The sequence below is a fragment of the Ictalurus punctatus genome, chromosome 15, assembly GCF_001660625.3.
Source record: "Ictalurus punctatus breed USDA103 chromosome 15, Coco_2.0, whole genome shotgun sequence".
NCBI lineage: Eukaryota > Metazoa > Chordata > Actinopteri > Siluriformes > Ictaluridae > Ictalurus > Ictalurus punctatus.
In genome coordinates, this window is record NC_030430.2 from 926,926 (window position 1) to 947,825 (window position 20,900).

Here is a 20,900-nt window from a genome sequence, read left to right on the forward strand (position 1 = left end):
TAAATTTACACTGCAATCCTTCTCCACTGCAATGCTACTTGATCCAAGCTACCTGATGTTGCAAGCTAACACACTTCTTTTAAATAAACTAGATATCAAGACTAACAATCAACACTACAAATTCCGGGCCTAGTTCTAAATTATAAAGCCTATGTGTACTTTTCATGAATGCTATTTAAACTAGGAAAAAATAAATATATCATGATGCCCCTGATTGACATTTCTGGAAATGTAAATTCTTCTTCTCCTAACTTATAATTGAAGTTGCCCAAACAGATTAAAATGGAATTTTAAGTACATAAATTTGTCAACATATTTACAACATACTTGGACAACATTCAGTATATTTTAAATACAATTAAATGCATATAATATTTACTAGGCACCAGGTTAACAATGGCAATATTGCTGGTACATTGTGTTAGGTTTGTGGCTCATTCTCTTTTAGCTCGGCTATTTCACCTTGGCTAGGTATTTTTTCACCATTTTGCCACTCTTCATTGTCTTACATAACTGACATGGATGAGGACTAAGCATGAGTGACAACTTGATTATGCTATGATTATGATTTGCACCATGTTAATTACATCATAGATGGGATGGGATGTCCCAGGGGTGGGGCAAGAACTGTCAATGCAATACAAATGGGATTTAATTGTATTTTTTATCATGGAATTTTTAAACAGTGGTGTAGTTATAAGTCTGGGAGCAGTTCCTTGGATGTAAAGAAAGGCAGAGGGGGTAAAGGGGTAACTAGTTAATAACAGTATTAACTATTATTGTTTGTATTGTATGTTTCTGGCCCCATATTGACAACATGGATGATCAACAGAACTGGACCTCTATGTTAATGCTGCAGTCTTTTGTTCTTTCACACAGCTGAAGGTAACTGGGTCGGAGGAACTTGGACTCTGATTGTGGGTGTGGGGGGCCTAATGACAGGTGAGGGAATGCAGTCACTTCAATCTAGTTGAAGCTCATCAATGCAGGAAGAGTGGGGGGCACAGGGCCATACACACCCCTCCTGTGACTGCACTTTATCTACTGATACTGTTGTGTTAGATAAGTATATCTAAGTATGCAAAAGTAGTAGCAGTTCCTTCTTCACATACAATCCTAAGTAAGATACTTTCATATTCAGAGACACTGCACATGTTCTGAGTTAATATGTTCTTTGTGATTTAACTATGGCAGAAATACATGCTGCAGTAGAGCAAATTCTCTGTTGTTTTTAAGCATTTGTAAAACCTTCACCAGATGAATTAGTTTCAATGTATCATCAAATTCTTATAACCACAATATATTTAGTTCCTACTTCACAATGCCTATTTCTCTAATCCTGACATTAGGCATAATTTCTACTTCTATTGTTTCCCAGATAGACTTGTAGAATCCATATTTTCATACATCTGCCTCATAGTCCCCATGTAGTCTTTATTTCTTCTTCTGATTATACCACTTGACGTTAAATAAACATTTCTGATTGGTATCCTAACAGCATTTTTAGTTGCAAGGCAAATCACATATTGTGATTGTTCTAATGCATATTGTTTATTGGAACAAGTGACACAGGGACTAAATAAAATGTGCAATTGTTGGTATAGTGAAGTCTACTGTGAGGTGAAATTTATTTTGCATTTTTGGAATGAGTGTTTGTAACAGTCAGCAGGAACGCTGTTCCTTATATGTTTTCTGACACAGAAAAGTCTTCAGAATAGAGGACTTTGTAGTTTCTCAGTAATATGACAAGTTGCCTTTTTTTTCTTTCAGAGAAAGGAAAAAGGAGTAAATGGTAAGACACTGTTTATAGCTGTTATAATTTGTTTTGCGGCTGTTGCACAACATTATATGCAACTATAAATGGGTGAAACTTAATCTCTGTTGTTCCTTAATTGTCACGTTACTCACGTAATGGAGATTAGGACAGATGCAAGTGCAGTTAAACAGTTTTATTAAAGGAGACAAAGGCAGACAAATCCAAATCAGTAATCCAAATGTGTGGTCCATAAACATGCAAAAGGTCAGACGATCGGCAAACAGGCATAAATAGTGCGAGGCAATAATCAGAATCGAGAAACTATAAACGAGGTCAGAGATCATGAAACGAAACAAGAACAAAGGACAACCACTTGGTAAGTGAATTAAACTCATTACTACGCAAAGTCATAGCGGTTGAGCAGTCTCTATTATATTCTGGGGTGTGAGTATGTGTGAGATTGGAAACAGGTGTGTGTGATTAGTATTCTGAAGAAGGTGAACATGTATGTGTGGGAAGTATAGTCAATGGCGGCCATGTTTGTAGGCCGCTGTGCAGGGTGGGAAACGTAATCACTGGTTTGCTGTGACATGACATTAATTAAAAAAAAAAAAAAAAATGTTAGTTTTGACATATTGCTGTGGTTTGAGAGGAATAAAGCCCTTGATGGGCTGTTATTGGAAAATAATCATTTTTGCATCACATCACCCTATTTTTGACTCTAACACAACAGTATCGGTTGATAAAGTGCAGTCACGAGTGGGGTGTGTATGGTCCTCTGCCCCCACACTTCCTGCATTGTTGAGCTTCAACTAGATTCCAGTGGTTTATTCTTTAAGGATTAAGAAAAATGTAGAAGGCCTGAAGGGGATTCCTTCTTGTCTATAGAAGTACACATTTTCCTGTACTCTTTATTCCACTCTAAATTATTAAAAAAAACATTAGCCCTGTTAACAAAACGTCTGGGTTATGCATGTAACCCTGTTCCCTGAGAAGGGAACGAGACGTTGTGTTAGCCAAACACTGTGGGAAGCGCCCTCGCGTGTGACTGTTATCTGAAGCTTGTGCAACATCATGCATATTTATAGGCCTTCCATGATTAGGTGACGTGGCAAATAAGCACGTCACATAATATATAAATGACACCTGTGAACCATGCAGTCGGCCTCTATTATCTGAAGCAAAGACGCAATTCACAGGCATGCCCTAATTTGACAAAGCTACGCAACGTCTCGTTCCCTTTTCAGGGCACAAGGTTACATGCGTAACCCAGACATTCCCTTTCAAAGGGAACTTCTCATTGCGTTAGCTGAACGCTGTGGGAACAAGAATACCCACTCCATCATACTGAGGGTACGGCCTGTACAAACAGATCAGAGCCCGAGGGTCACTGCAAGACACTCATGCCCAGGCCAGAATGTATATCGAGGCTGTAAAATCGAATGAGTGTGTGTGGCGTAGACCACCCCGCCACAGCACACACATCCTGTAAAGGATACCACTTTGGACAAAGCCTTCAAGGAGGCGACCGCCCTAGTGGAATGAAACCTTATGCCCAGAGGCGTAGCGAGACCACGCTCCTCAAAAGCGATAGAGATTGCTTCCACTATCCCATTAGAGATGTGCTGCTTCAACACAGCGTCACCTCTACTGTCGCCACCCAAGCTGACCAGCAGTTGCTCTGACTTACGCCACTGGCCAGAGCGGTGGACGTAAGTACGTGGCTCTCCTTCTCACTTGAGAGATGTCATTGCCAGCAGAAGAGCTACCTTTAGAGTCAGAATCCTCTCAGAGGCTGACTCCAAGGGCTCAAATGCGGCACCTGACATACCTTCCAGGAGCACAGAATGGACCCAGGAAGGTATGCGTGGTCTGCAGATGTGCCTCAGCCACCTGACACCACGCACAACCCTCGAAGTTAGAGGATGTTGCACCACAGAGGCTCCATCAGTAGGGAAGTGGCTGGCCGAGATGGTGGCCACGTAGTCCCTGATTGTAGGAGGAGCCAACCCCGCTAAGTCCTTATAAGAACTCCAGGACTGTAGCTATTGCGCAGTTTAGCTGACATTCCCGACACCTGGGTTTAGCTGACATTCCCGACACCACGAGACAAAAAGTTGCCACTTGAGCGCATACAATTTGGTCAAGGATGGTGCCCTAGGGTTCAACATGGTCTCTACCGCCTCAGGTGTGAGACCAGAATCTATGAGTTGGTGCCCCTCAGAGGCCAGACCCACAGTTTCCATAGTTCTGGCCGAGGGTGATAAATCAGCCCTCCAGCTTGAGACAGTAGAGCCCTGCAGATGGGAATCTCCGAAGGAGTGCCATCTAGCAGGGATATTGTCTCTGAGAACCATACTCGAGCTGGCCAATAAGGTGCTACTAGCAGCAGCTGTAGACAGTCTTGGAGAACTCTCGCTAGAACTTGTGGGAGCAGAGCGATCACTGGAAAAATGTACTGATGTGACCTCGGCCACATATGCACCATGGTGTCCAGCCCTAATGGTGCAGGAGGAGTGAGGGGGTACCACAGCGGGCAGTGTGTTGTCTCCTCAGACACGAACACAGCAACTTCCACTTAGCCAAACCTTCGCCATATGGACTCCACCACTTGTTGATGGAGCCTCAGCCCCTGCCTCAACAGGACGTCTGCCCCCACATCCCAGTTGCCCAGACTGTACATTGCACTCACTGACAAAAACTTTCCCTCTGCTCAAAGAAGAATTAGTTGCTCCTGCCTGAGCAGGTGGCATGAACATAATCCTCCTTGGTGGTCGATATATGAGAGCACTGCTGTGTTGTCTGTCAACACATGGTGACCTCTCAATTAAAGAAGAAATAATTTCAGTGGTATTTATATGCCACTCCAGATGAGAGCGCCTCAAGAGACCATGAGCTGGACAGCTGTCTAAGACCGCACCCCAGCCCATGAGGTTGGTGTCTGTCATTACCGTCTTGTGATAAGGAGACACCCCTAGAGTGTGAACCAAGGCTAGAAACCGGGGACACTTCCAAATTCTCAGAGCACATAGGCATCGCAGCGTGACACTGAGTACTGTCAGAGCTTTCCTCCTCGGATGAAACCACTGACCTTTCGGCCACCACTGAAACGGTCTCCTGTGCAATAGGCCCAACAGTATAACATTGGCTGCAGCTGCCATAAGCTCCAACAGTCTCTCGTACAGACTGGAGGGGATGCCAAGATCCAGCTTTATCTTGCTCAATGTTGATAGGATTAACCCATGTTGGGGATAGAAACGCCCTCATTGTAGTAGAATCCTTATAACCCCTAGAAAGCTTGTCCACTGCACTGGAGAAAGCATACTTTTCTGAGATTCAACCTGAGCCCCAAGCTCTTCATGTGGGCAAGAACAACATCTCAGTGTTGAACTGTCAGTTCGTTGGATCATGCTAGAATTAACCAGTCATCCAGGTAGTTTAGTACACGGATGCCCTGGAGTCACAACGGAGCCAGAATGACATCCATGCACTTTGTGAAGTTGCGAGGGGATGAAGCTAGCCTGAAGGGCAGAACCCAATATTGGTATGTGTTGGCTGCAAACGCAAACCTCAGGAACTTCCTGCGAGTGGGCGATATTTCTATGTGGAAACCTTGTAGATCTATCGTCACAAACCAGTCCTCAAATTGAATCTGTGGAATGATAAGTTTGGGCATCAGCATCTCGAACCTGTATGTCTGAAGAATACAGTTCAGATCTAAAATTGGCCGCATACTCCTCTCTTTTCTTGTGGACCAGGAAATAATGGCTGTAAAAACCTCCCTCCATCAGGGAACAGTGTACATGTTCTATGGCCCCTTTGTCCAAGCGGGATCTTACTTCCTGCGCTGCTCTGTGCTGACTACTGTGATGAGCACACCTCTGAAGCAGGGGGGTAGAGCTCTGAACTGGACTTGGTAACCCTTTTCTACAGTAGGCAGAACCCATGGAAACACATTTGGCAGTAGTTACGACACTGCCAGATGGTCTTTAAATGATGTTAACTTTCCACGTTCTGGACGGAAAGCATCAGATTTATGTTGCCCTGTGACAGCTCTCTGACTAGAAAACCCTGAAAACTTGGGACAGCCTTGGCTAGGGGAGGCCCTACAGTAGCACTGGGGCTAACTTCCCTAACAACCTCACAACCCCTGATACATCCCTCCATGTCCCCTCAGGACCGCTCCTCCTTTGTCTTCTTGGCCTTTATGACCATTCTCAGATCATGCCCAGTAGCCGGCTGCGACTATGGCTGCTGGGGCCCTTGGCTGTCTGCAGGGGGAGACGGGCTGCCGCAGTCGTCTTCTGTGTCTCCCTCATACTAGAGCTGGCCCGGGCTCCATTCGTGGATGCCCGGGTGAACTCAACACAACAGGGAATGAACTGGCTGAATGCCGCTGTATGTCGAACTCACTGAGCAGGTCTGCTTGGTAGGCCGGCAACACTTCCATTGTCTACAGTGACCCACAAGCAAGACCCACTACTGCATAGGCCTTGCCCACCAACACCACGGTGGCCTTACATGGATTGGATGGCAAAGCTAAATTACCTAAATTATCTGCCATTGATGGAGAGAGGTAGCTCGCAAGGGCCTACGCCACCTTAAACATAGCTAAATAGCCATGCTGTTCATTCCCCACGATGGCCGAATAATCCGACATCACGGGGTTATAAATACGGCGTATAGTTGGTTTTCCCCCAGAAGCGTGATATTTTGGGACGCACCTCTGGAAAAAGGGGAGCTTTCTGCAGTGTGAGGGATTTATTTTAACTTAGGGAGAAATAATATATATGTATATGCTGCTCTCAGTTTTTAGCACATCCTTCTGGCTCCTCGGAGTCAGAGAGAAATTATTATTTTTATTTGTACACGTGTGTGTTGGAGTCTTTTTTATATATATATATATATATATATATATATATATATATATATATATATATATATATATATATAAAATATTGTAGTTTAATGCCTGAATGTCGCTTTACCTCCCATTTAAAATTGAAAATTTAAAACATGTATCTAAATTTGACAAATTCACATGGCTAACTCTGATGGCTTCATGTTAGAGCACTTGTGTGTCATTAATGAACTTGAATGAGCATAACTCTGCCCACATTGCCCGCAGAGGTACGGCTTCTGTCCTGTATGACTCTGCTGGTGGCTGTGGAAGGCCCTCTGGTGACGAAAACTTCTCCCACACTGGAAGCAGTGATACGGCTTCTCAATCTGTGTGAATGCGTTCATGTCGTTGGAGATTACTCTGGCAAGTAAAACTCTTCCCACACTGTCCACAGTGATACGACTTCTCTCCTGTGTGAATGCTCATGCTGTTGGAGATTACTCAGACGAGAAAAACTCTTCCCACAGTGTCCACAGTGATACGGCTTCTGTCCTGTGTGAATGCGCTCATGTCATTGGAGATCACATAGTTGGGTAAAACTCTTCCCACACCGTCCACAGTGATACGGCTTCTCCCGTTTGGATGCGCTCATGTCATTGGATATGACTCTGAATAGTAAAACTCTTCCCACACTGTCCACAGTGATATGACTTCTCCCCTGTGTGAATGTGCTTATGTTGTTGGAGATTACTCTGACGAGTAAAACTCTTCCCACACTGGGAACAGTCAAATGGCTTCTCCCCAGTGTGAATGCGCTTGTGAACGTTGAGATGATGACTTTTAGCAAAACTCTTCCCACAGTCTGAGTAGTGGTACATCTCTGAGCCAGTAGCAGCAGGAGTCTGTGGAGATTTTCTTAAAGATCGCCATCTGGACTCTGATTTCATTATAAGAGATGTAAAGAATCAGGACACTTTAGTGATGTTACACAGAGGATCAGAGATTCAAAGCCTATGTGGAGAAGGAATCTCTGCGACCAACTGTGTGCATGTTTCGTTTGTCTACGGGGTCTTTTTTTGTTTGTTTTCTTTTGCTTTCCATAGTGGAAGGAGGAGCCGTGACGTGAGCTCCAAAATCCAGCGGAGAGCTGGACCCAGAAGACAAAGCAAAAGATAGAGCAGCGCTCATCTCCGGCTCCTCCTCCAGATCCATACGAGTTTGGAACTGAGACGGCTAGCTGCCTCGGCAGTGGCCGGCCCAGATCCGTGAGGCTCTGAAACCCAACTCGCTTCGGCTTCTGAGCTGCCTAATTGTAAGGTGTTCACAACGCGCACACTCAGACCTCTCGAGAGCTGCCGTGGCGTGCTCCATCCCTAGACACTTCACACACAAAGTATACAGTCCTCCTCGTGATGAAATGAGAGCAAGGCGTAACACACTTCCTGAACTCTATCACTCATACTTTTTATAAAAAAAAAAAAAAAAAAAACAGGGACAGAAAAGAAAAGAGATTTTTCTTTTTTTTTCGGAAAACATAGAGAGAAAATGAAGAGTATTTTTGCAAGTGTTACACAAATGACAGACATGCAATCTCACTGAAGATAACAAGGCTGACTGTGCGGTTCACAGGTGTCATTTATATATATCACACGACGCGCTTAATTGCCACATCACCTGATCACAGCAGGCCTATAAATAGGCATGATGTTACACAAGCTTCAGATACTGGTCACATGCGAGGGTGCTTCCCACAGCGTTCAGCTAACGCAACGTGAAGTTCCCTTTGAAAAAGGAACTACATATTCACGAAATGAAAAAACAAATAGCAGGATTGGAGATCTCGGGCTGTGTATAAATGCTATTATTAATATTCGGGTAGACATTTATTTAAACAGGACAAACAGATCTCATTTGAGATTTAACTGTTTTTCAGCAAAGGACCAAATTATTTTAATCTCCCCATCTCCTACAGAAAAAGAGATTCAAAGGTTTTTATAAATTTCCCTGTGTGTCTCTCCATCCCTCACTCTGTCTGTTACTATACATTTATTTGTCCATATTAATCACTATTTTCAGGGTGAAGTGGTGCAGAGCATGGGCATAGTTGCTGTGCTGACTCCTTTTTAGGAGTCTAATCAGATGTGAAGAACAGTAGTGAAGCAAATAATGTTAATTGTACTGGTGTAAGGTAAGCTAGTTAAATTATAGTAGTTTCTGTATCCAAATCCAGCCACAATCAATGTTGATTAAAGACTCCAGGAATAAAGGGGACTTGGGTAGCACAAAAATTAAATTTCTACAATTCATACAATAAAATACAATTTATGCAATAATATTTCCCTTACCTCAAATGTAGTTGCTTAGCCAATACATGTTTGGGCAAGCATCATTTGATGCTTGCACAAAGTGAACTAAACTAAATACTAAACTATTTATTGAGAAAATTGGTTTGGACTTAAGAAATTGATCATAATACTAATGCTACTACTGTTTAACTACAGTAATATTGGCAATATATATTATTTATAATATTGTGGCAATATTCCATGTGAAGGGAGACGTTTGTCCTGCCAACTACGCCAGAAATGTAGCATTTCCAATGTGAAGGGAAATGTTTATCCCAAATTCAGTAAATCCAACTACGCCACCCTGGGGGAGAACCAGGGAAATACTCCCAAACAAAAGGACCACAGATAAGTTTCACCAATCGGGGCAAGGAACATGAGAGTGAGACATGAGTACGAATATAAATTTATATTTTATTATGACACTTCAGCATCATTTAAAACTTGACATGAAAATATAAAATCACTGTCACATGAAGCACAGTAAGTATTTTAAAACTAACCACTTCTCCAGGCCCAGGCTTGGCAGGGACAAGGCAGGCCAGCGACAGCTCAGGAGGTCATCCAAACCCACTGCAAGTCACACCAAAAATCACACACTACCTACACCATAAGGAAGTTGTTGTGTTGGCACACTGAGCATGCTGTGAAGCACACACCACTGAATAAATGCAGCTAGCCTCCCCTGTGCCACCAAGACTCACTGGCTCCTGGAGAGAAAGAAGACACCAGTTAACCCAAATTTACACAGACACTAAACAACAAAACGTAGAAAGACAAATAACAGACACTGTGGTATGGTAACTATAACACCCAGGCCCACTGACACCACCACAAGAAATGGAGGCGGTGGATAACACCCAAGCAGAACCAGAATTATGGTAAACAGTACAAATGACAATTATGGCCACTATAGCATGGAGACAGTAACATACACCCTCTCAGTAGTAAAGTGGTTAGGTGGAACAACAAACCTGAAACAGGTTTGAGGCTAGAAAACTAATTTACCACTCTCAGACTACATGTGGTTACAAAACAAACCAGACATAAATAAAAAAAAAAGTAAAACAAAATACATAAAACCATGAAGCAAAACAATTGTTGATGCACTAAAGCAAAACAATTGTTGAAGCAAAACAATAATTGGAGCAATACAATCCAATAAGCAAAACAGCAGCGGCGTCACATGTAGGGTCTTCAGCTAGGGGTTTGTAATAGAGAAGGCTTAGCTCAACTCCCCACTCTCACCTTAACACAAAGATCAGAGTGTCAACCTAAATCTCCCAAGTCCCAATATGAAAAAGGGAGAGGTGCACTTACCATTGGGTTGAACAAACACCAGACGCGAAGTTGTATGATTACTCACAGGTACCGCAGCTCGACATACATACACATATCATTCAGCCACCGGCTAAATGTTGCAAACACTTTACGCGATCTCCGGCGCCAATTCGCCTCAATGCACGCACCACCAGCGCCGCTCTAAGACTATAAAAACAACAAATTAGCCTTGAGGTGTTCACCTCATTACGCCGTGACAAAGCCTGAACGTACCTGAATGGAAGCAGGAAGCAGGAAGCAGGAAATGCCATAGGGAGCGAGGGACTCAGAATCACTAAGACACCCAACTGCTTACCAAAATAAGGGTCCTTAAATAATTGGGTAGCTCTCATCCTATTGGTCTGCCGAACCCATATCCCAAGCAGAGCCAATAGGATAGCCAAATCACTTACTCAATTCAATTTTATTTGTATAGCGCTTTTTACAATAGACATTGTCTCAAAGCAGCTTTACAGAAATATCAACATGGTATACAGATATTAAAGGTGTGAATTTATCCCAACTAAGCAAGCCACTGAGTGGCGACGGTGGCAAGGAAAAACTCCCTAAGATGTTTTAAGAGGAAGAAACCTTGAGAGGAACCCGACTCAGAAGGGAACCCATCCTCATCTGGGTAACAACAGTTAGTGTGAAAAAGTTCATTATGGATTTATATGAAGTCCGTATGGCCTTAGGAGCAGCCGTAGTCCCAGCAGTCTGGAATTAGAGAAGATTTGAACTCCATCCAGAGGCAGAAAGGATCTGGATCTCTAGTATCTCCATAAATTCGTGTGGGGCTCGGCAAAAGGAGAGAGGGAGAGAAAAGATTATTAGGACTGGGAAGTAGTAGAACAGAATCTAGTCAGGGTAGGCTTGAGTAAACAAATACGTTTTAAGCCTAGACTTAAACACTGAGACTGTGTCTGAGTCCCGAACACTAATAGGAAGACTGTTCCACAACTGTGGGGCTCTATAAGCGAAAGCTCTCCCCCCTGCTGTAGCCTTCACTATTCGAGGTACCATCAAATAGCCTATTTTGATCTAAGTAGGCGTGGCGGATCATATAAAACCAAAAAGTTGCTTAGATATTGTGGCACAAGACCGTTTAGTGCTTTATAGGTTAATAAAAGTATTTTATAGTTAATGCGAGATTTTACTGGGAGCCAATGCAGTATTGATAATATCGGTGTGATATGGTCGTATCTTCTAGTTCTAGTTAGGACTGTAGCAGCTGCATTCTGGCCTAACTGGAGCTTATTTATATTCCTACTGGAACATCCAGACAGTAAGGCATTACAGTAATCTAATCTAGAGGTAGCGAATGCATGAACTAATATTTCCGCATCATGTAGTGACAATATGTTTCTTATTTTAGAAATATTTCTGAGATGAAAGAAAGCTATCCTAGTAATATTATCTACATGAGCATCAAATGATAGGCTGGAGTCAATAATCACTCCAAGGTCTTTAACTGCTGTACATGATGAAACAGAAAGACCATCCAGAGTAACCATGTGATCAGAAAGATTACTTCTAGCTACACGTGGGCCTAATAAAAGTATTTCTGTTTTATCAGAATTAAGTAGAAGGAAGTAAGTTAACATCAAATGTCTAATGTCCTTTACACAATCCTCAACTTTACTAAGCTTCTGTCTGTCCTCTGGCTTCGCTGAAACCTACAACTGTGTATCATCAGCATAACAGTGGAAGCTAATTCCATGTTTACGAATAATTTGACCTAGGGGTAGCATATATAAAGTAAAGAGCAGTGGGCCTAAAACAGAACCCTGTGGAACTCCAAAAGTAACCTCAGTACGCATGGAGAATTCACCATTTACATCTACGAACTGATAACGATTGGTCAGATAAGACCTGAGCCAGGAGAGGACTGTTCCCTTATTACCAACAACATTTTCTAATCTATCAAGGAGAATAGTGTGATCTATACTATCAAAAGCTGCACTAAGGTCGAGTAACACAAGCAGCGAGACACAACCCTGATCGTAGGTCAGTAGAAGGTCATTTACTACTTTAACTAACGCTGTCTCTGTGCTATGATGAGGTCTAAATCCTGACTGATACATTTCATGAATGTTATTCCTATCTAAGTACAAGCATAACTGCTTTGCTACAACCTTTTCTAAAATCTTAGAGATGAAGGGGAGATTTGATATTGATCTATAGCTGGACAATTGAGACGGGTCAAGGTCAGGTTTTTTAATCAAGGGTTTAATAACTGCTAATTTAAGTGATTTAGGTACATAGCCAGTGCTTAGGGAAGAATTGATTATATTTAGAAGTGGTTCAATTACTCCTGGACAAATCTGTTTAAACAAACATGTAGGTATGGGATCTAGTATGCAAGTTCATGAATTGGCTGAAGAGATTAATGTAGCTAGTTCGGTCTCTCTAAGTAGAGCAAAACACTCTAAACATTGATCTGATATTGCTACATTGTCATGTAATGGGTTTGTTACAGTACTGTCCGGTTTTAATTTAATGGCCTGTACTTCACGTCTAATATTTTCAACCTTATCAATGAAAAATTTCATGAAATCTTCACTGCTATGTAATGATTGAGTGTTTCTCTCTGTAGTGGTTTTATTCCTAGTTAATTTTGCTACTGTGTTGAAAAGGAATCTAAAATTGTTTTTGTTGTCTCCTATTAAGGTGGAGAAATAGATTTTTCTAGCATCGCCAAGAGATTTCCTATATTTCAGTAGGCTCTCCTTCCATGCTGTTTGAAATATCACCAGTTTGGTTTGACACCATTTACGTTCTAATTGTCGAGTTGTCTGTTTTAAGGTTCACGTTTGATCGTTATACCAGGGTGCTAATTTTTTCTCTCTAATTATTTTCCTTTTGAGTGGAGCCACTCTATCTAGCGTGTAGCAGAGTGTTGACTCCAAGCTTTCAGTCGCCTGATCGAGTTCTGTGGGATCTGACGGTGATCCAAATCTAACTGATGTTTCTGCGAGGTTATTTATGAAGCTCGGTGCAGTAGCTGATGTGTAGGTACGTTTTACGCGGTAGCGAGGCGAGGTGGAACTATTATGATCAATACGTATTATGAACGAGATAAGATAATGGTCTGAGACAACTTCAGACTGCGGAAAAATTATAATATTTTCTATACTTAGTCCGTATGTTAGTATGAGGTCAAGAGTGTGACCACCATTATGAGTAGGCCCGATTACGTTCTGATTAATCCCTACTGCATCTAAGATGGATACAACCGCTAATCTTAGAGGGTCTTCCAAGTTATGAAAATGAATATTAAAGTCTCCGACGATTAATGCTTTATCTACAGACACAACCAGGTTTGAGACAAAGTCTGCAAATTCACTAAGAAATTCAGTATATGGCCCTGGGGGTCTATAAATAATAATTAGAGGAATAGACTTATTTTTTGTGGCTACATAACTTATACTGGTATAAAGAATTTCAAAAGAATTAAACTTATGCTTAGGTTTTTGTGTGACGACTAGATTTTTACTATGGATGAGACCAACACCTCCTCCTCTACCAGTTGAACGAGGCTGATGTACATAACTGCATCCAGGAGGACTGGCTTCATTTAATGCTATGTACTCGTTTGGTTTAATCCAAGTTTCTGTTAAACACATTAAATTACATTCCTGATCAGTAATGATGTTGTTAACAATAAGAGCCTTAGACGCAAGAGATCTAATGTTTAATAGTCCTAACCTCAGATCAAAAGTGCTGGCTGTGCATTCAATATGATTTAATTTTATGTTAATTAGGTTACGAAGATAGACTTTCCGAGATTTTCTATATATTTGTATAGCTTGGGGAAAAGACACAGTCTCTATAGTATGTATTACCGGTGCCAACCCTGCCACATACTGTTAAAACATTATACTTTAAACTTTTCTCCCTATTTTCTATAATTATTCTACCTTTTATTTTATTATTAGGGGGCCAAGCACAGAATGTGCATAGACACCCTATTGTTATTCTGCCTCTATCAACGGTGCAAGGCACCTATCGTTTGTCTACAGATTCTGCTTATTAGTGGTGCTCGCTATGCATCACTATTATAATTGCCCATACTAATTTATATACTTCATTTTATTCTTCCTGACACTTTTTCAGCACATAACTAGTCCCGCACAGTTTGTCACAAAACATACCTCAAAATGTGTGTCACCATTGGGAGAGGTGTGCTTACATTTCTTCGTGTTCCCATCTGAACTTTTCATGCATGTGGCCAAAATCGCACGTTTGTGGCCCATAGAGAATGAATGGGGAATAAAACACAGGAGTCACAGCTGATGAAATTCCAGATTAAATTTCCTGATTAAATTTCTCCCATATGCACTCATTGAGAAATCAGTAGCAGGAAACAAGAGGCCACAAACTAATCACTGAACTACTGCAGCCATGTCACACATCAAACTGATCAGCTCAATTAGGAGAATTGCATTATGGGGATGACAACACCCTCAACTCAGTGTGCAGCAATGCATTATTGGTATTTTAGTGAAGTTACATGCATGTAAACCCCCCAAATAAGTGGAATCACTAAAATACCTCAACAGAGACATGGGACATATCAAAAGACTAAGCTTAATGAAGGGAATTACATTATGGGTATTCTAGTGATGTCACTTGATGTGATGTATGAAAATAATAATACATGCAAATCATAGAATTGAATCCATCCATCTTCTACCGCTTACTCCTTTTCAGGGTCACGGGGAACCTGGAGCCTATCCCAGGCAGCATCAGGCATAAGGTGGGGTACCTGGACAAGGTGCCTGTCCATCGCAGGGCACAATCACATATACACTCACACACCCATTCATACACTACAGACACACCAATCAGTCTTTGGTGGGGGAGGAACCGGAGTACCAGGAGGAAACCCCCACAGCCCAGGGAGAACATGCAAACTCTGCACACACATGGCCTCAGCGGGACTTGAACCCTAGACCCTTGAGGTGTGAGGCAACCGTGCGCCCCATAGAAGTGATCAGTGACCACTAATCAGAATTAAAAACAAAATTGTGTTTTCCTTGGTTAATTTACTCTTATGCTTCCTCTCTCTGCTATTTTCTGCCCATAATTTCATTTTCTTTTCATTCACACTTCAGTTTTCTTGACTCTCATTTCCAAGTTCTTCGCTTATAATTACAAGAATTACAAAAAAAAATTTCATGCATATCAGGGGTGGGATTAAAGTCTCCATTGTCCATGGGTTCTAAACTGAAAGCTCTTCTCTTGCCAATCAAAAAGATGGGAGTAGATGGCATCATGGACAAATGACTCTTATACTAACCTTTTATGCTGCCTTCACATGCTATTGGAATTTTCATTAAATTCAAGTTTCCCACTAGGAAGTTGCACACAAATGAAATACAGTAAATACAACTGGGAAACTCAGAGGTAATTTTGATACACTAGTTTACGAGATGAGATGAGATGTCAAAATAAAAGTAACACAAAAAAAATGTATAAATGAACTTGGCGTCGTTCATGTTTTATGTTCTTTCTGACAACAAAGCATGTGAACACGATATACTTATATCATATAATTCCAATTACATATGGAAGCAGCATTACTTGTACACATGTACAAAAGTATGAGCAAAAAATAGCAAAAAAGAGCATCAGATTAAGTTAACCAAGGGAAACACAATTTTGTTTTTAATTCAGATTATTTTGTCTTCTTTTTGTTAGTTTTTTAAAATATTTTTAAAATTGTGTATTCAGTTCTATGATTCACGGGTATTTTTTTTTAACGACCACAATACTTATGGCATGAAATTGACGCCATAGCACAACCTTGTAATTATTATTCAATTCAATTAAATTAATTCAGTTTTATTTGTATAGTGATTTTAACAATGGGCATTGTCTCAAAGCAGCCTTACAGAAACATATAAACACAGGATACAGATTTTAAGTGTGTGAATTTATCCCTATTGAGCAAGCCGGTGGCGGTGGTGGCAAGGAAGATCATCCCTAAGATGAAATGAGGAAGATACCTCGAGAGGAACCAGACTCAGAAGGGAACCCATCCTCATCTGGGTAACACCGGATAGTGCGAAAGTAAAGGAAAGTTCATTATGGTTTTATATGAAGTCTGTTTGTTGAACTAGTCCACTGTTCACCAAAGGAGCCCGGAGTGCAAAACTGCATGTGGTAATTGCAGTCCCAAGGCCATAGTAGCAACCGTAGTCCCCACAACCACAGTGAGAATGTCCATTTGGAATTGAGGTCCAAAACCATTTCCATGGTACTTCAAGAGGTACCATCCTAATCAATTTCCAACTGTAGCCTCCAGTTGATGAGAACTCCATCCAGAGGTAGGGCATCAGGATGGATCAGGAAGGTCCGGAGAGCAGAAAGGGTCAGAATCACTGGCATCTCCATAAAGTCATGTGTGGTTCGACATAAGGAGAGAGAGAGAGGGAGGTAAAGAGAGGGAGGGATTATTAGATATGCTTACTATCCCGTGATTGATAAGACTGTGTACTTGGCATAAAAGAAAGTCTATTCATGGTAAATTATTCTGGCTACGATGTCTATGGTTGCCCATAGAACTATGTGATAAAAAACTGTGAAATTTGGCACACTGATTGGTGAGTGTCTAACCTACCAATCATCATTATTTTGAGGTCATAACTTTTGAACCATGTATCCAAAATTTTAAAGCCATTCCCTGGGTTGAGACGAGTTCAACCAACCCTATGATGTCAATTTCCATCTAATTAGATTTGCCACCATCTTGGATTTTGTCAAAAACTGTTTTTTTTTGCTACTCCTCCTACAAATGTTGTCCAATCATCACCAAATTTGGTATTTTTAATCTTCATAGTAAACCTCACAAAAGTTATCAAAATAATTTTGAATATTCCAAACCGTTAATCCGTAATGGCCCAACAAATCTGACAGCAAAGTCACCAAACAGGAAGTGAGGCAATGACTTTGTGCACTGACAGAAAGAAATGGTGTGCCATTGCCACCTACTGGTTAAAAGTAAAAAATGCTTACATCTAACTGCTGTTTTTGCTATTCCTCACCCAAATTATGTCCAGTGTTCATCAAATTTGGCTCACATCATCTTGAGACCTGTGTGAAGAAAAGTTATCAAAGGAACTCCTATATTCAAAACCGTTCTCTCGTAATGGAGTGGCAAATGCATGAAATTACAAATCATTCTTGAATCCCTCTGCCTATAGTTATGTTTCTGTTTTCCTGTGATAGCTTATGCCAGGGGTTCCCAAACTTTTCCAGGACAAGGGCCCCCCAAATGGCATTAACATTTGACCGAGGCCCCCATTTTGCAATATGTATTTAAAACACATTAAAAATACAGACTTCTGAATATATCCCTTTTTTTTTTATTAATAATTACATCTTACATCTTTACATTACATTAGGAATTGATTGTGTATGTGTGTGTGTGTGTGTGTGTGTGTGTGTGTGTGTGTGTGGTTGTCTGAGAGTGAGAAAGAGAAAATCATGTATTTATTTATTTTTCACACCGAATTTTTGAGGCCCCCCGGGCGCCCCCTGGTCCCCACTTTGAAAATCACTTCTCTTCCACTGCGCTATACCCCCACATTGATGGCATGTGGGGCACCAACAGCATGAATCCATGGACCCATCCTGGTTTGTATCAACAGTCCAAGCTGGTGTAGGAGGTGTAATGGCGTGGGGAATGTTTTCTTGTTACACTGTGGGCATGCTAATTTCAGTCAACAATCAAGTGAATGCCACAGCCTATTAGAGGATTGTTGCTGACTATGTGCCACAATTCCCAGCATCTACTAATGACAACTTCCTAACGATAATGCACCATGTCTCTAAGAAAAGTCATCTCAAACTGGTTTCATGAAAATGGCACCCAGTTCTTTGTTCTACCTTTCCGTTCTCAATCACTGGATCTGAATACAATAGTGAATTGTTTAACATCAATCATGCTATTGGTCATTTCAATCTGCATATTCAGGGCATAGAGTATAAATCAGTTAAAGTGAGCAAGGGCAAAAAGGGGGCACCTGGATTTGAACCAGAGACCTCTTGATCTGCAGTCAAATGCTCTACCACTGAGCTATACCCCCACAATGATTTAGTTGCACATCATAACTGCTGATAGTCCATTGTAACACAATTAAAGCCAGTCATAATCAAGTCACAGCGAATGGTACCCCAATGCAGACAAGAGCCAGACAGGGGGAAAACAGATTTTAACCCCAACCTCTTGACCTGCATTAAAGTGCCCTACCGCTCTGTAATGCCCCAAGAAAACATACTTTCTACTTCTTTCAGCCACGAACAATAAGCTGCACATGCAGTGGGATGCAAAGATCTGGAACCAGCAGGACTCTTCCTAGAGCTGGCTGCCCAGCCAAACTGAGCAATCGGGGGAGAAGGGCCTTAGTCGGGGAGGTGACCAAAAACCCGATGGTCACTTTGACAGAGCTCCAGCGTGTTTCTGTGGAGAGAGGAGCACCTTCCAGAAGAACAACCATCTCTGCAGAACTCCATCAATGAGACCTGAATGGTAGAGCGGCCAGATGGAAGCCACACCTCAGTAAAATGCTCCTCAGTATTGAGCTGAATTGGATGGGCATGAAAAGTGGGCATGAAAAGTGGATTACGGAGGCTGAAACCAGAATCTTTGCGATGGAGGACATGGTTACTCTGATTGAAGCTATGCTAAAATCCCTAGAAAAGCTTGTACATGACAAGGCTGAGCATGCTTAGGACCTTGAAAATAGAGGGACAAGGAAGAATATTCACATCTTTGGTTTACCTAAGCGTGTGGAGGGCGATAACCTTCCACATTTCTTCGAGTCATGGCTCCTTAAGACTCTCGGTATTGCTATGAAAGCAGGCCATATAAAGCTGGAAAGAGCACATCGATCATTTGCCCCCATGCCCCTTCTGCAGAGCGACTACAATATATTTTGCTGAGGTTCCATAACTTCCAAGACAAGCAACAGGTGTTAAACACTGAGCAGGAGCTGGGGATCAAGGATTCTCCTCAGAAATTTGGAGCAATGCAGTGATGTTTTTTCAAGATTCCTCGGCCTCTGTTCTTCACAAGCGCAAAATGTTTGACGGAGTAAAGAAACATCTGAAACCAATAGGTGCCGAATACAGGCAAATTTACCCTGCCCTTCTCGAGGTCAATTTCCGTGGCTCTGTAAAGGTGTTTCACGACCCGACTGCTGTTGAGGTGTTTCTGGCCTCATTGGATGGGACGCCTGCCGATAATGCTTGATCATATATTTTACATATTCTACATTTTACATCTTTTCCAAAGTTCATAATTGTTATACTAGGATAGATTTTTTTTTTCACTGAAATCTATGCTGGAACATATAGTCTCCTGTAATATATATATATATATATATATATATATATATATATATATATATATATATATATATATATATATATATATGACCATGCAGCAGTTTTTGTGTAATATTCTTTTGGGAATCAGTATATTTAAACTAGAAGTTGGACATTTTACTCATTTATCTTGACGGACCATAATGTTTATTCTGTTTCACAGAGGAATTCAATTCTTTCATGTCTATTAACTCTGCCTCAACTAGAGACCCATCTTTACTATGGGAAACATCTAAAGCTTTCTGTAGAGGTCTTAGGAGAGCATGTACATCAAGTAAAAGGCATAGATCGTATGTTAAAAAAACCATCCTTCACTAAGATGAAGGAGATTTCCGCACTCCACTCTGCCTTGGATTCTCTTTTAACAAAACAGACAGAAGGGAAAATCAAAGAAGAAATCAGACTCTCTGTGCATTCTGTCTATTGTAGATAGCAGTGGTAAATATTTATTTGACAATTTATTTATTAATAATATATTGAAGAAATGGTATGAGAATTGATATTAATCAGAGTTACAAGGAGATGATGCAGGGTACACAGAGGTCTTTTTTCCTCCCTCAACCTTCCCACTTTATTAGAGCACCAGTTTTCTTCCCTTAATGCCCCTATATCTAAAAAAAGAGGTACTGGATACCATTAAGACTTTGCAATCTGGGAAAGTGCCTGACCCAGATGGATTTAGTAGTTAATTTTACAAAGAATTTTGGAATCTCTTAATTGACCGATTGTTTAATATGTTTAATAACTCATTTGGGAAAAAGCTGTTTACCCCAATTTCTAAGAGAGGCAAACATATCTTTAATTAAAAAAAAAAGGTAAGCAGACTGAGGATTGTTCATCCTACTGGCCTATTTTGTTGCTGAATGTGGATTTAAAGATCCTTTCCAAAATTTTAGCAACATAGTTAGAAGGCCTTCTCTACTCTCTTGTTAAGAACAAACAGATAGGTTTTATCATGGGGCACAACTCTGTCAATAATTTGTGTAGTTTAGTGAACATGATACAGTTTTCTCATCAGTAATAGATGGTCTTGTGATTTTGTTGTGGAAAAATCATTCGACCGAATTCAATGACTACAAAAATTTGGTCTTGGCGAGCATTTTATCAAATGGGTATCATGAGCCTCTTTCTGCTGTGCTTACTAATGGTTTTCCCTCCTTTAATTTTAGCGTTAGGAGAGGCACAAGACAAGGCTGCCTCCTTCCGCCTCTCTTATTTGTGTAGCGATCAAACAGTTAGCGGA

The 20,900-nt window shown here is 41.1% G+C and overlaps 1 long non-coding RNA gene and 1 other non-coding gene across 2 annotated transcripts; both read right to left on the reverse strand.

Annotated features, from left to right (window-relative positions):
- Positions 1 to 9,338: 9,338 nt before the first annotated feature.
- Positions 9,339 to 10,566, reverse strand: LOC108275652 (uncharacterized). The gene is made up of 3 exons (XR_001814728.3): positions 10,499 to 10,566; positions 10,265 to 10,432; positions 9,339 to 10,192 (listed from the first exon to the last, which is right to left on the reverse strand). It is a non-coding gene; the product is annotated as an uncharacterized LOC108275652 (long non-coding RNA).
- Positions 10,567 to 18,285: 7,719 nt separating this feature from the next.
- Positions 18,286 to 18,357, reverse strand: trnac-gca (transfer RNA cysteine (anticodon GCA)). The gene has a single exon. It is a non-coding gene; the product is annotated as a tRNA-Cys (tRNA).
- Between the last annotated feature and the right edge of the window lie 2,543 nt (positions 18,358 to 20,900).